The sequence below is a fragment of the Lepus europaeus genome, chromosome 8 (assembly GCF_033115175.1).
Source record: "Lepus europaeus isolate LE1 chromosome 8, mLepTim1.pri, whole genome shotgun sequence".
NCBI classification, from domain to species: domain Eukaryota; kingdom Metazoa; phylum Chordata; class Mammalia; order Lagomorpha; family Leporidae; genus Lepus; species Lepus europaeus.
This window is the reverse complement of record NC_084834.1, coordinates 6,094,400-6,107,430: the sequence shown is the minus strand read 5'-3', so window position 1 is coordinate 6,107,430 and position 13,031 is coordinate 6,094,400. Positions and strand designations below refer to the sequence as shown.

At 46.6% G+C, this 13,031-nt stretch overlaps 1 protein-coding gene across 2 annotated transcripts in view; it reads left to right on the top strand.

Annotated features, from left to right (window-relative positions):
• Positions 1–13,031, top strand: part of MARCHF1 (membrane associated ring-CH-type finger 1) — a 378,011-nt gene that overhangs the window by 346,803 nt on the left and 18,177 nt on the right. The window lies entirely within an intron of this gene.

Here is a 13,031-nt window from a genome sequence, read left to right as displayed (position 1 = left end):
AAGAAATAATATTTCCGGGCTGGCGCTGCGGCTCAATAGCCTAATCCTCCGCCTTGCGGCGCTGGCACACCGGGTTCTAGTCCCGGTCGGGGCACCGGATTCTGTCCTGGTTGCCCCTCTTCCAGGCCAGCTCTCTGCTGTGGCCCGGGAGTGCAGTGGAGGATGGCCCAAGTGCTTGGGCCCTGCACCCCATGGGAGACCAGGAGAAGCACCTGGCTCCTGGCTTCGGATCTGTGCAGTGTGCCGGCCACAGCGGCCATTGGAGGGTGAACCAATGGCAAAGGAAGACCTTTCTCTCTGTCTCTCTCTCTCTCTCACTGTCCACTCTGCCTGTCAAAAAAAAAAAAAGAAATAATATTTCCAAATCATATCTGTGATATGATACATGATACATATGAAAGAACTTATATTACACATAAATAAAGGAATCTGAAAATTCAACAATAAAAAAGCCAATAAATAAAAATGAGCAAGGCATTTTAACAAGTCGTCAAAGAAGACATGTAGATGATAATCTCATAAAAAAGTATCAATATCAAATTAAACCACAATGATCTTCCACAACACACCTATTAGTAATGCTGAAATTAAAATTACTGGTCGTATGAAGAAGTAGATCCCTCATATATTATGGGTGGGGCTATAAGATGGGAAAACCATGTTGGAAAACAAGTTCTCAGTTTTTCAAGCAGGTAAATGCATTCCCTGCAAATAATAGAACTTCCATTCCCAGGCATTGATCCACTAGAAATAAAGTCACATGTCCAGATAAGACTTGCACCTGAATGTTTATAGCAGTTACTTTATCATTGGTAGCCCCACGCTGGGAACAAATCAGATGTCCGTGAGCAGGAAAATGAACACATTGAGATATCATGAATACTGTCAGCAATAAAAGAAGTGGATATTGGCAACTGAAACAACACGAATGAGCTTTAATATAATTTTGTTGAGTGCAAGAAGCCAGACTAAAGGAAAAGAGCATATAATGTAAACTCCATTTATATAAAAGTTGGGGAAATGCATTCATTTTTAAGATTTATCTGTGTGTGTACTGAAAGGCAAAGCTGCAGAGAGAGAGGGAGAGACAGAGATGAGGGACAGAGAGAGAGAGAACTTTCATCTTCTGCTTCACTACCCAAATGGCTGCAATGGTGAGGGCTGAGCCAGGAACAAGAACCCCATCCAGGTCTCCCACGTGGGTGGCAGAGACCCAGGTCTTGGGGCCATCGTCCGCTGCCTTCCCAGGGGCATTATCAGAAGGCTGAATTGGAAGCGGAGCAGCCAGGACTGGCACGCTGGTATGGGCTGCCTGTACTCAAGAAGCTTAACTGCCTTTGCCACAATGCCGACCCCTAGAAAAATGCATTCGAATCCAATATGACAGAAAGCACAGCACTGGTTCCCCAGGGATGGCGTGACGAGGGGGTGATGGGAAACTCTGGGGGATGCTAGGCTTGCAAGGGCATGACATAGTTCAAGTTTTCTCAACTTTTACACTTCAAGTACAGGCAATGTATTTGACAGTTGTGTCTCAATAGAGTTGTTATTAAAAGCAGTATAAATAGAAAACAAGAGTTGGGTGTCTAAACAGCTGTTTGAGTCTGCCTTCATGCTTCTCCCCACTAATTATAAATCGGTTTTCCCATTACCACCCCACTGGAGACAGCAGGTAGGCCCCCTCCTGAATGTGCAATGTCCCAGGGGATTGTCCACACTCGTTGAGGAAGAGACGGTACTCCTGCTTAGTAGCCAAAGGGTGAATTAATGAACAGAGGGGAGTTCAAGTCCTCCTGGGCTCCACTGGTGTGAGGAACAAGAGGCAGAGGTGAGAGGTGACCCAGATCCTGTGTGGCTCCTGAGGTCCTTGTGAGCCCTGTCTTCAAGTCCCTCCTGAGCAGTGGGGCCTCTGTCTGCCCCCTGCAACCTACCTTGGTCCATACTGACTTTCTCCCTAATTGGAGGACCACAAGAATTGGAGACAGTGGGATGGGACACACTTGCCTTTCTCATTCAGTAAAGTGTGGGAACAAAGTTGAACATTCACGGGGAGCTCTGGTGAGCATCCCCATTCTCTCCCATCACCCAGTAGGCTGAGATGTGGAGTTACCCCAGGTCCTGTGAAAACCTATGGCCCTTTGTGCTTGGAACCTGCTAAGTTCCTGAACTCAGTTCCCTTCTTTTTTTTTTTTTTTTTTTGACAGGCAGAGTGGACAGTGAGAGAGAGAGACAGAGAGAAAGGTCTTCCTTTTACCATTGGTTCACCCTCCAATGGCCGCCGCAGCTGGTGCACTGCGGCCGGCGCACCACACTGATCCGAAGGCAGGAACCAGGTGCTTCTCCTGGTCTCCCATGGGGTGCAGGGCCCAAGCACTTGGGCCATCCTCCACTGTCCTCCCGGGCCACAGCAGAGAGCTGGCCTGGAAGAGGGGCAACCGGGACAGAATCCGGTGCCCTGACCGGGACTAGAACCCAGTATGCGGGCGCCGCAAGGCGGAGGATTAGCCTGTTGAGCTGCGGCGCCAGCTCAGTTCCCTTCTACCCTGTGAAGATTATGCCCTTCCTTCTCTATCCCAGTGCTTCCTTCTTTTGTGAGTTGACATCCTACTTTAAAACAAAACAGATCATTTGTTTATTTGAAATTCAGAGTTCAGAGAGAAGGGCAGAGAGACCATCCACTGGTTCACTCCCCTGAGGGCTGCAATGGCCAACACTATAGCAAGCTGCAGCCAGGAGCCAGAAGCTTCATTCAAGTCTCCCACATCCGTGGCAGGGGCCAAACACTTGGGCATCTTCCACTGCTTTTCCCAGACTAGTAGCGTGGAGCTGGATTGGAAGTAGAAGAGTCAGGACACGAACTGGGACCCATATGGGAGGCCAGTATTGCCGCCTCGTTGCTGGTCCCGACATCTCACTTTCAATTCAAGTGAGAACAATTGAAACAAAGACTATTAATCTGGAAAGATATCATTGAGAACTCAACAAAAACCATGGACCAAGAGTAAAAATACAATATTGTGTGTATTATGTAAGGAATGTATGTATCCCCAAAAGAAGGTTCTCTTTAAAACAAAAATCTAGTTTGAGTACAAAATTCTTTTTTAAAAATTATTTATTTATGTTCCACTTACTTGAAAGGCAGAGTGACAGAAAAGAGAAATAGAAAGAGAGATCTCTTATCCAGTTGGTTCGCTCCCCAAATGCTAACAACAACCAGGGCTGCACCAGAGGAGCCAGGAGCTCCATCTGGATCTCCCATGTGGGTGGCAGGGGCCCAAGCACGTAAGCCATCATCTGCTGCCTCCCAGAATGCATTAGCAGGAAGCTGAATTGGAAGTGGAGTCGCTAGAAGTCAAACCAGCACTCTGCTATAGGATGTAGGCGTCCGAAGCAGCAGCTTAACCCACTGTGCCACAATGCCCATACCAGGGCAGAATTCTTAACCAAGATTGAGTCTGTCTGATACAAAAAAAAAAAAAAAAAAAAAAAAATTCACATATAATATACTGACACAAATGATCATTTGTTGTATCAAAGAACTAATTTTAGATTATTACCTAAAACATAATTGATTTTAATATATTAGTATACCCAAAACTGAATCAGTATTTAGAAAGATTAAAGTGTCATCAGCGGCCATTTAAGTTGGAGGGCAGCATATCACTTATTCATCAAGTCTATTTCAAATTTTTATGTAGCTAAAAGTCTCTAAGAGAAAACAAATCATGTCACAAGGAGTGTTTAGCAGGGTGAAATAGGAATGCAAGAATGGTCTTGACCCATGAAAATATACATTAGCAATGAATGAGTTGTCAGTCAAATTGAACTTGCTATGGGTGTGTACAATCGAGTTCCCAGGAAGAACTCTTGTTCTTTGCTGCCACCTAAAGGCGTGTACTGGAGAAACATTTACACACAAACACACACACACACACAGAAACTAAAAGATAATTGGGAAAAGGCTATAAGCACCGTGAAACTAAAACCTGTTATCTCTCATTAGTAAGTCCTTTTTTATTTTTTAAGATGTTATTTACTTATTTGAGAGGTAGAGTTAAGGGAGAGAGAAGGGGAGAGACGGAAAGGTCTTCCATCCCCTGCTTCACTCCCTAAATGGCCACAGTGGCCAGAGCTGAGCTGAGCTGATCCAAGGCCTGGAGCCAGGTGCTTCCTCCACATCTCCCATTGCAGGGGCCCAAGCACCTGGGCCATCCTCCACTGCCTTCCCGGGCCACAGCAGAGAGCTGGACTGGAAGAGGAGCAGCCGGGACTCAAACCGGTGCCCATCTGGCCGCAGGCAGAGGCTTAACCTAGTATGCCACAGCGCTGCCCCATAACTCCTTTATTCTAACAAATACGCATTATTCCACAATTGTGATCCAGGAATTCTGGCTTTTCTTATTTCCTAGCCCCTAGAACAAAGTCTGACACGTTGCGATGCCTCAGTACTTAGTTCCTCGGTCATCATGTTCTGTGGGAGTAGCCAGGCACAGGAAGATTCCAGCCCTCCGTGGACTCCACAAGACGATCTCAGGAGAGCTGAAGGCTTAATGCTGATTTCCAGAGGCTGGAGACTGGGGACGAGGTGTGAGTCGAGGCGGATTTGTGGGTACTGAGTTACAGCCAGAAGAGAGACATCCTGGGGTTCCAGTGCACAGAAGGGTGATAACGCACTGTGTACGCCTTTTAAGAAAGGATTTTTAATGTTTTCATCATGAAGAAAGTATAGGGGTTGGCCCTGTGGCGGAGCAGGTAAAGCCACCGCTGCAGTGCCGGTTCCAGTCCCGGCTGCTCCACTTCCCATCCAGCTCTCTGCTGTGGCCTGGGAAGGCAGTGGAAGACGGCCCAAGTCCTTGGGCCCCTGTGAGAGACCTGGAAGAGGCTCCTGGCTTTGGATCGGTACAGATTCAGCAGTTGTGGCCAATTAGGGAGTGAACCAGAGGGTGGAAGACCTCTCTCTGTAGCTCTGCTTTTCAAATAAATAAATACATAAATACATCTTTAAAAAAAAGAAATTGTAAACTTTAGAGGAGATATATGTATGTACTGCTTTGAGCGTTACACACTGCATTGAGCGTTATACAAGGTATACTTGCAATGAATCTTCACAGTGTTCCACAGACATGCACAATTTTTATCACTTAAAAAATTAAATTTAATAATCAGCTCCTGAATGCGAAATAAATCTATGTCATAACTTAGTGTGCTTCCCTGGGCAGATCAGTTCAGTGTCTGAGCTTTGGTTTCTTCCCCTAGAACACAAGGGAGCAGAATTGGGGTTTTCTGCCAGGACTTTCTTCTGCCATCCCCAGTTTCTGTGATTCCGTCCAGCTCAGGGATGCTTGCTCCTAAAGGGCCAGGCTGTAGTCATTTTGGGGCACAGAGAGTGACCTGAGGCATGTGCAGACCCCCCACACGTGGAAGTGCTGTGAACAGGACAGGGAGGCAGTGCACACAGCAGCCTCCAACGTGAGGAAGGGTCTCCCCGGGAAGAATGCTATAGACCACAGAGTCCCGGGCTACAGCTCGGATCTGTAAGGAAGAGGGAAGATGCTGCCGTATGATCCAATTATTCCTCTTGTTTCCTTTATGAAACCTCAGGCTGTAATGAATTACCTTCCTGGACACAGCACTGTATATGTTTTGCCGGCTCGATGCCCCTGCTTTTCTTCCAGGCTGGGTACAATCTGATACTTCTGACCATAACCTCCAAGAGAACACAGACCACCAGCTGGCGGTGAAGAATGTGTAGGGAACTTTGGTTAAATCCATCAGTTAGTTAAATCTAAGAAATCTGTGTTCTTACGTGACAGCATTAACCAGCTCATATTTGATTGTTTCAGGGACTGGGAGGAAGAACAAGGTCATGCTTTGAACAGTATTTGACATTCCTGCGCCTCTCTGTTAGTTCTCTAACCTTTCCCTTCCTTGGAGAAGTAATTCTCCGGCTCCGACATCCATGAAATTCAAGGAGTGCTCAGGAGTGCAGGTTCCTGGGCCCTGCCCCAGACAGGGGTCCGGGACGCTGGGGGAACCTGCAGTGTTAACTGCTATCTCACTGGTCCCAATGCAGATGTGCCTAAGAGCCACATACTACTCAGAGACAGCCAACACACATTTCCCCTTTTGTCCTGCGAATGTCCTTCATGTGTGGTGTCGTTGCGCCCTCTAGTGGAAGATTTTACTCAGCACCTTTTTCCCTATATTAACCACTTGGCTCAAAACTTGGCGAAGTCCCATCTCTCATGAAAACCTCGAAAGGAAAAACGGGGGATGAAGAAAAAAAAGGCCGATAATAAAAATGTTTTGGGTAATCTAACATCAAACTCTTGGAAGATGGTACTTCTCAGAGTTCCTGGGAAAATGGAATTAAAAGATAAGGGGGTTTTTTGATACAAAATTTTGAAAGCACATATTTTTCCATGAACTTTTTGAAGAGCCCTCATAGGCATGGATTGCAAAATGTTTTACCAAAATAAACTTTTAAATCTATTTTTCCACAAGCTTCTTGAGATTTTCTCAGAATTACATAAATTTAACATATAATATTTCTATATGAAAGATGTAAGCTTGATGTAAGTTTACTAACATTGTTAACTTTTTTTATAAAAATAATTTAGTATCCTTGGATTTTCTGGCCACAGTATTTTAGAATATTTATCCATTTTTTTCCTTCTTTAGGAATTATTTATTTGAAAGGCAGAACAACAGAGAACAGAAAAGACAGACAGTGAGGGAGAGATTGTCCGCCCACTGGTTCACTCACCAAATGGTCTCAAAACCCAGGACCAGGCCAGCCTGAAGCCAGGAGCCAGGAACTGCATCCTACGAGGGTGGTAGCGACCCAAGTACCTGGACCATCATCCGCTGCCTTCCTAGGTGCGTTAGCAGGAAGTGGGGTTGAAAGTAGAGCAGCCGGGACTTGAACTGGCGCACTGATAGGGATGTTGATGTCACAAGTGGTGGCTTAACCTGCTGTACCATGCCAGCCCCCATCATTTTTCAACTTGGAGGACTTCACCACACCTTGGATCTTCCTAATTCTATCGCAGCATCTTTTCGGTACCGGTGACCCTTTTACACTTGTTCATGTTGGCTCCGAATACGCACATCTCTTTTGAAGATCACAAAGCTTGTGGCTGTCGTCTTTGCTTGTTGTGGCCTCCATCTCTCTGAGAAGCGCTGTTCAGTGATGCCGACCAGAACTATTGTTCACTCTGAGAGTCACAACCTGATTTACCCACAAGGTGCCAAGCAAAGTGGTAAAAACAACTAAAATGGGCCGGCGCCGTGGCTCACTAGGCTAATCCTCTGCCTGCGGCGGCGGCACCCCAGGTTCTAGTCCCGGTCGGGATGCTGGATTCTGTCCCGGTTGCCCCTCTTCCAGGCCAGCTCTCTGCTGTGGCCAGGGAGTGCAGTGGAGGATGGCCCAAGTCCTTGGGCCCTGCACCCCATGGGAGACCAGGAGAAGCACCTGGCTCCTGGCTTCAGATCAGCGCGGTGCACTGGCCGCGCTGGCCATTTGGGGGGTGAACCAACAGAAAAAAGGAAGACCTTTCTCTCTGTCTCCCTCTCACTGTCCACTCTGCCTGTCAAAAAAAAAAAAAAAAAAAGAGTAAAATGGTTTGAGTTTAAACCAAAGAAGGGTTTGCAACATTTAAAATAATTCAAAGAATGATAATAATTTTTGAAGCCCATGATGGTCCTAATAAAACAGCAGCGAACCACATGAAACTTTATTCATTAACCAGTTGGTTTACTTGGCAGCTTACTGGATGCTAGCCAGTGTGAGATTACTTCAAAAAGTTTATATAAAAAAAAAAAACATGGAATTAAAAGATGTTTATTTTGGTATAAAATTTTTGAAATCCATGCATAGTTTTTTGTTTTGTTTTAACTTGAGAGACAGAAAGACAGCTCCTATTTGCTGGTTTACTTTCCAAATGGCTCTAGCAGAGAGAGATGGGCCAGGCTGAAGCAAGGAGTGAAGAGCTCAGTGCAGGTCTCCCACGGGGGTGGTAGGGACAGAACCAGCTCATGCAGGGAGCGGGAATCAGGAGGGGAGCTAGAACTCGAACCCAGGCAGCCTGATAAAGGGACGGCGATGTCCCAGGCAGCTGCTTCATCGCTGGGCCAAATGCCTGCCCCTAGAGTGGTTTCATAATGTTCATTTGCCATGAGCTCTGACGTGCCCTCTTGTAGTATCTCATCGTTCCCGCAACAACTGTGTGTAAGAGATGATAGTGTTGTCCCAGTTTTACCAGTGAGGAAATTGAGCCTTGAGGAGTGCAGTGGCTTTCTCCAATCAGAGAGCGCTCTCTCTCCAGGTCTGCCTGACCCCAGGGCCTGGACTCACTTGCTCCAGTGCCTGTCCAACCAGAGGATCTCTTGCCTGTTGTACCAGTCCCACTGTGCTCTCTCCACACTACACCGCCAGACCTGCTGCTCCTACCCTAGCCTCTCCCCTCCCCCTTGCTGTTTCCAACCTCTTGACCTCTGACTCTAACCTGCATGGAAGACCTGGACTAAGTTCCCCCAGCTTTGGCCCGACCTAGCCCTGGCCATCATGGACATGTAGGGAATGAACCAGTGGAGGGGAGACCTCTCTCTCTCTCTCTCTCTCTCTCTCTCTCTGTCTCTCTCTCTCTAGTATTCTCCTGCATCTGGACAGATTCTCATCTGGAAGTTGACATCTCTCTCCATATCACTGTTGGGCATCAAGGTTCCAGCCACACCAATGCGTCCCAATTCTTGGGGACCTCTTGCTCAGCCTGGGAACTAATGCAGCAAGCACACACATGCAGTATAGGTGGTGGCTTTAAATTGTCACACCTCCTCCAAGAAGTTTACAACCATTTCCACAATGGTTGGTTTGTGTTTTAAGTTGTGTTGGCCCTGCTGTGACACATTTATTTTCTATTCAACTGGACTGCTCCAAGAATGACTGTAAATACTATGAAGTAATGGGAACTCTTCTTGGTAAAATATTATTTTATCAGTTAGCATAAAAAGTCAAGCAATACAGAGTCTTTTAATCTGGAAAATAAGATTTTTCCACAAAAAAAGGAAAGCAAATATTAGAGCCCTTGTTTGGGAGCAGGTGCAGACCCTGGGAGGCAGTAGGTGTTGGGTCCTCATCACCCACAAGGGAGACCTGGATTGAGTTCCTAGCTCCCTGCTTTGGCCTAGCCTAGCCCCAGCCACTGCTGGGCATTTAGGGAGAGAACCAGTGGTGGGCGATCTCTTTCTGTCTCCCCCCAAGATAAATAAATTTTCAAAAATCATGACTTAATTTTTACAAAGAGAATTCTTGAGTGTAGAAATCCAAGCGTCGTTTCTTTGCCGTGTCCACTCCCATGGCCTTTCCTGGATAGTGCAAGTCCTCAGAACGGCAGCCCTGCAGCGTGGGGCTGTCCACTCAGACGCTTCCTGGGTTCTGGGTCACTTGTGGAGAGGGTAACTATGGTGCACCCGCCCACCTTGCTGCTTTTAGCTTATCTGGGGTGTTTGAATTCTCCAACCTTTTGTGAAATCTGGCACCCAAAGCTTTGCTTCGCTGGGTGAAGTTTGAATCAGACAAAAAGAATGAGAAGTTACTGGGGCCTATGCTAGAGCCTGTGATATGATCTTCATGCCTAACCGAAAGCTTCTAGGTGATGCTACCTAGCATATGAAGTAATTCATTCACTGACCATTCTCATCTTTGTTCCCATGGTTAACAAAAACCAACCGCATTTCCCTGCTGTGAGGTTCAGTATTCGGCAAAATCTGTTTACTGGGAATATTGCTGGGGGACCTTTGGCTGACTTAATTCCGCATGATGACGTCCCATCACCACTCCTCAGAGATTTTCCTAACAGGACGCATTAACCTCGAAGATACGGACAGCTGAAGTGCGGTTGGGTGTGGTGCTCCACATTCCAAACTATGCTCACTGCCAACGTGTATTGAATTCTTGTGAAGTGCCCAGTCCTGTTCAGCACTTACATGCATTAAGTCACTTAAACCACACCCTGAAAAGGAGATGCTGTTCTTAGCACCACTGTACAGGCAAGAAAATGGAAAGACGAAGCATTAAAATAACTCGCCCACACCACGCATCCCTGAGTGGCTGAGCTATAGTCCAGAGCCTTCGATGTTAACAAACAAGCTCGGATCGTAGCAGAATTACAGGGCTCGCTTCTCGGCGTTGGATGTGTGTGTCGGGAACTCACTTCCCCAGATGAGTCTATTAGACGGCCAATGCTGAAAATGACTCCTGACTACTAAGGACTCCCGAACTGAACACTTTTCATAATTGCTCCTCTCCATGGTCAGGTTGTACCCGTTAATCAGTTGCTGGGAATATAAAAGCAAAAGATTCAACTGAGTGGAAGCAAAAGGAAGCCATCGATCTCAGGCTTTCAAGTATTCTTATAGAAAACTTCGCATACTGTTTTCTGATAAGACTGCCAAGGGCGTGCAGTGCTGTCTTTACCCTAATCTGGTCTCAGTGATAACTTGACCCTAATTCGAATGCTGTGGTTGTGCTAGAGTCTTGGTGCCCAGTGTGGCAGGGTTGATTGAGAGATGGTAGAGCCTTTAAGAGGTGGCATGTACTGAGGAGTAATTAGATCACTGGGGGTATTGCCCTCAAAGGGGTTAATGCTGGTCTCATGGACTGAATTAGTTCTCACAGTCGTGATTCATTATGAAAGAGCAAGGCTAGCACTCAGATCCTGCTTTCACTTTGTGTCTTGTTCTGTGACTGTTCCCTCTCTCACATACTCTAACTGGGATTCCATCCACCATGCTATGGCCCAGCCAGTGGGGCTCTTGGCAGAGTCTGAACAGCTGGGGCTGCCCACTCTTAAAATTTCTGCCTCCAAAAGTATGAGCTACACAAAGCTCTTTCCCTTATAAAGCACCCAACCACAGGCATTTTGTTATAGCAACAGAAAACAGGCAAATACACGAGGTATCAACTACTTCCCCCAACTGCAGGTCAACGTGTGTCCAAAGTGTCCCAAGGTGGCAGTCATTGATCTGATGTGTCTATTTCCACTGAAGACATCCCGGGGTCACCCGTGAGAGTGTCTCATTCTCCACCGGTTTCCTCTTGCTGTCTCTGGATGTGAATCAGAAGCCCTGCCACAATCCGAGGCTGTTTCCTTCTGTTTGTTATCAAGAGAAATAGAGGGGTTGCAATCAACTGGGAATACATAATGTCCCATCACTTTGGGCTGTGCACAAGATGCCAAATAACCACTGTACCTTGATGCAAAGTGGGTGAGAACTCGGGGAAAGTCTTGTCTAGGAAACTACAATAGACTCAAAGAGCGTGTATGGATATACCATGTGAGGTCTCAACTCAGGGATTCCAGGGAGCCCATGACCATGGTTGCTTGCAATCTGTTGGGGGTCATGACTCACACGCACCGTGTACAAGTTCTGCCTCATGTCCAGCAGTGAGCATCGTCACTAATCAGGGGATTTAACTGCCCGCCATCTACGCTGAATGTGGCTGTGTCCTAACTGTCCTCAGGTGTGTAGCAAATTTTATTGAAGTTCTGAAGAGGTCAGGTTTTTCCTCTACTGCTCTTAAGTACCTTTCTAAGAGGGGATTGCGTACCATAGAGCTATCTACCAACCTGAGGATGCAGGTCTCAGGAGTTGTCATAGAGGCCAGCACTGTGGCCCAGCAGGTTAGGTCACCACCTGCAATGCTGGTGTCCCATGTGGGTGCCCGTTCGATTCCTGGCTGCTCCACTTCGGATCCAGCTCCTTGCTGGTGTGCCTGGGAAGGCAGCAGAGGACGACCCAAGAGCTTGGGCCCCGGCACCCATGTGGGAGACCCAGAGAAAGCTCCTAGTTCCTTTCTTCAGATCAGCCCAGCTCTGGCCATTGCAGCCTTTGGGGAGTGAGCCAGCGAATGGAAGATTCTCTCTCTCTCTCTCTCTCTCTCTCTCTCTCTCTCCCTCTCTCTCCCCCCTTCTCTCTCTGTAACTCTGTCTCTCAAATAAAAATAAAATAATAAGAAAAGAATTTTCATAAAAGATACTAGTATGTTGTTTGGTTTTGTGTCAAAGTACAAGAGTCCTTAAAGGTTAGTGGAAAAAATGAAATTAACAGATAATGTGATTCCACGAACTTTTGGAAGATGGCTCTCATTTGAAGTTGTCACTAATGCAACATATTTTAATATGCTTTTCTATTACCTAAACACTAATCTGAAGTCTGTTTTGTTATTGATGAGCTAAATCAAAATCATTTTATTTTATTTCTTATAAAGTAACTGATACTTTGATTTTTTTTTCACTCAGTCTGAAATATTTGTATCACAGTCAAATAACCAAACTAGACCAGACTACAGATTAATTCTTGACAGGGAATGACTGTCTGCTTCAATTTTTTAAGATTGATTTATTTATTTGAAAGGCAGAGTTACAGACAGAGAGAGGGGAGAGACAAAGAAAAAGATCTTCCACCTACTGGTTCTCTCCCCAAATGGTCACAATGGCTGGAGCTGGGCCGATCTGAAGCCAGGAGCTTTTTCCAGGTCTCCCACGTGGGTGGCAGGGGCCCAAGCACTTGGACCATCTTCTACTGCTTTCCCAGGCCATTAGTTGGGAGTTGGATGGGAAGTGGAGCAGCCAGGACATGAACCAGTGCCCACATGGGATGCCAGAGCTGCAAGCATCAGATTTTCCCGCTACACCACAGCACCTGTCCCCCTACTTTGTTTCTAAGATTTATTTTATTTGAAAGAGTGGGCCAGTGCTGTGGCACAGAGGGTTAAGCCCTGGCATGCAGTGCCAGAATCCCAAATAGGCACTGGTTCAAGTCCTGGCTGCTCCATATACCATCCAGCTCCCTGCTGATAGCCTGGGAAAACAGTAGAAGATGGTCCAAGTGCATGGGCCCCTACCACTCACATGGGAGACCCAGAAGAAGCTCTTGGCTCCTGGCTTTGGATCAGCCCAGCTCTGGCCATCTAGGGAGAGAACCAGCATATGGGAGATCTCTCTCTCTCTCTCTCTCTCTCTATATAT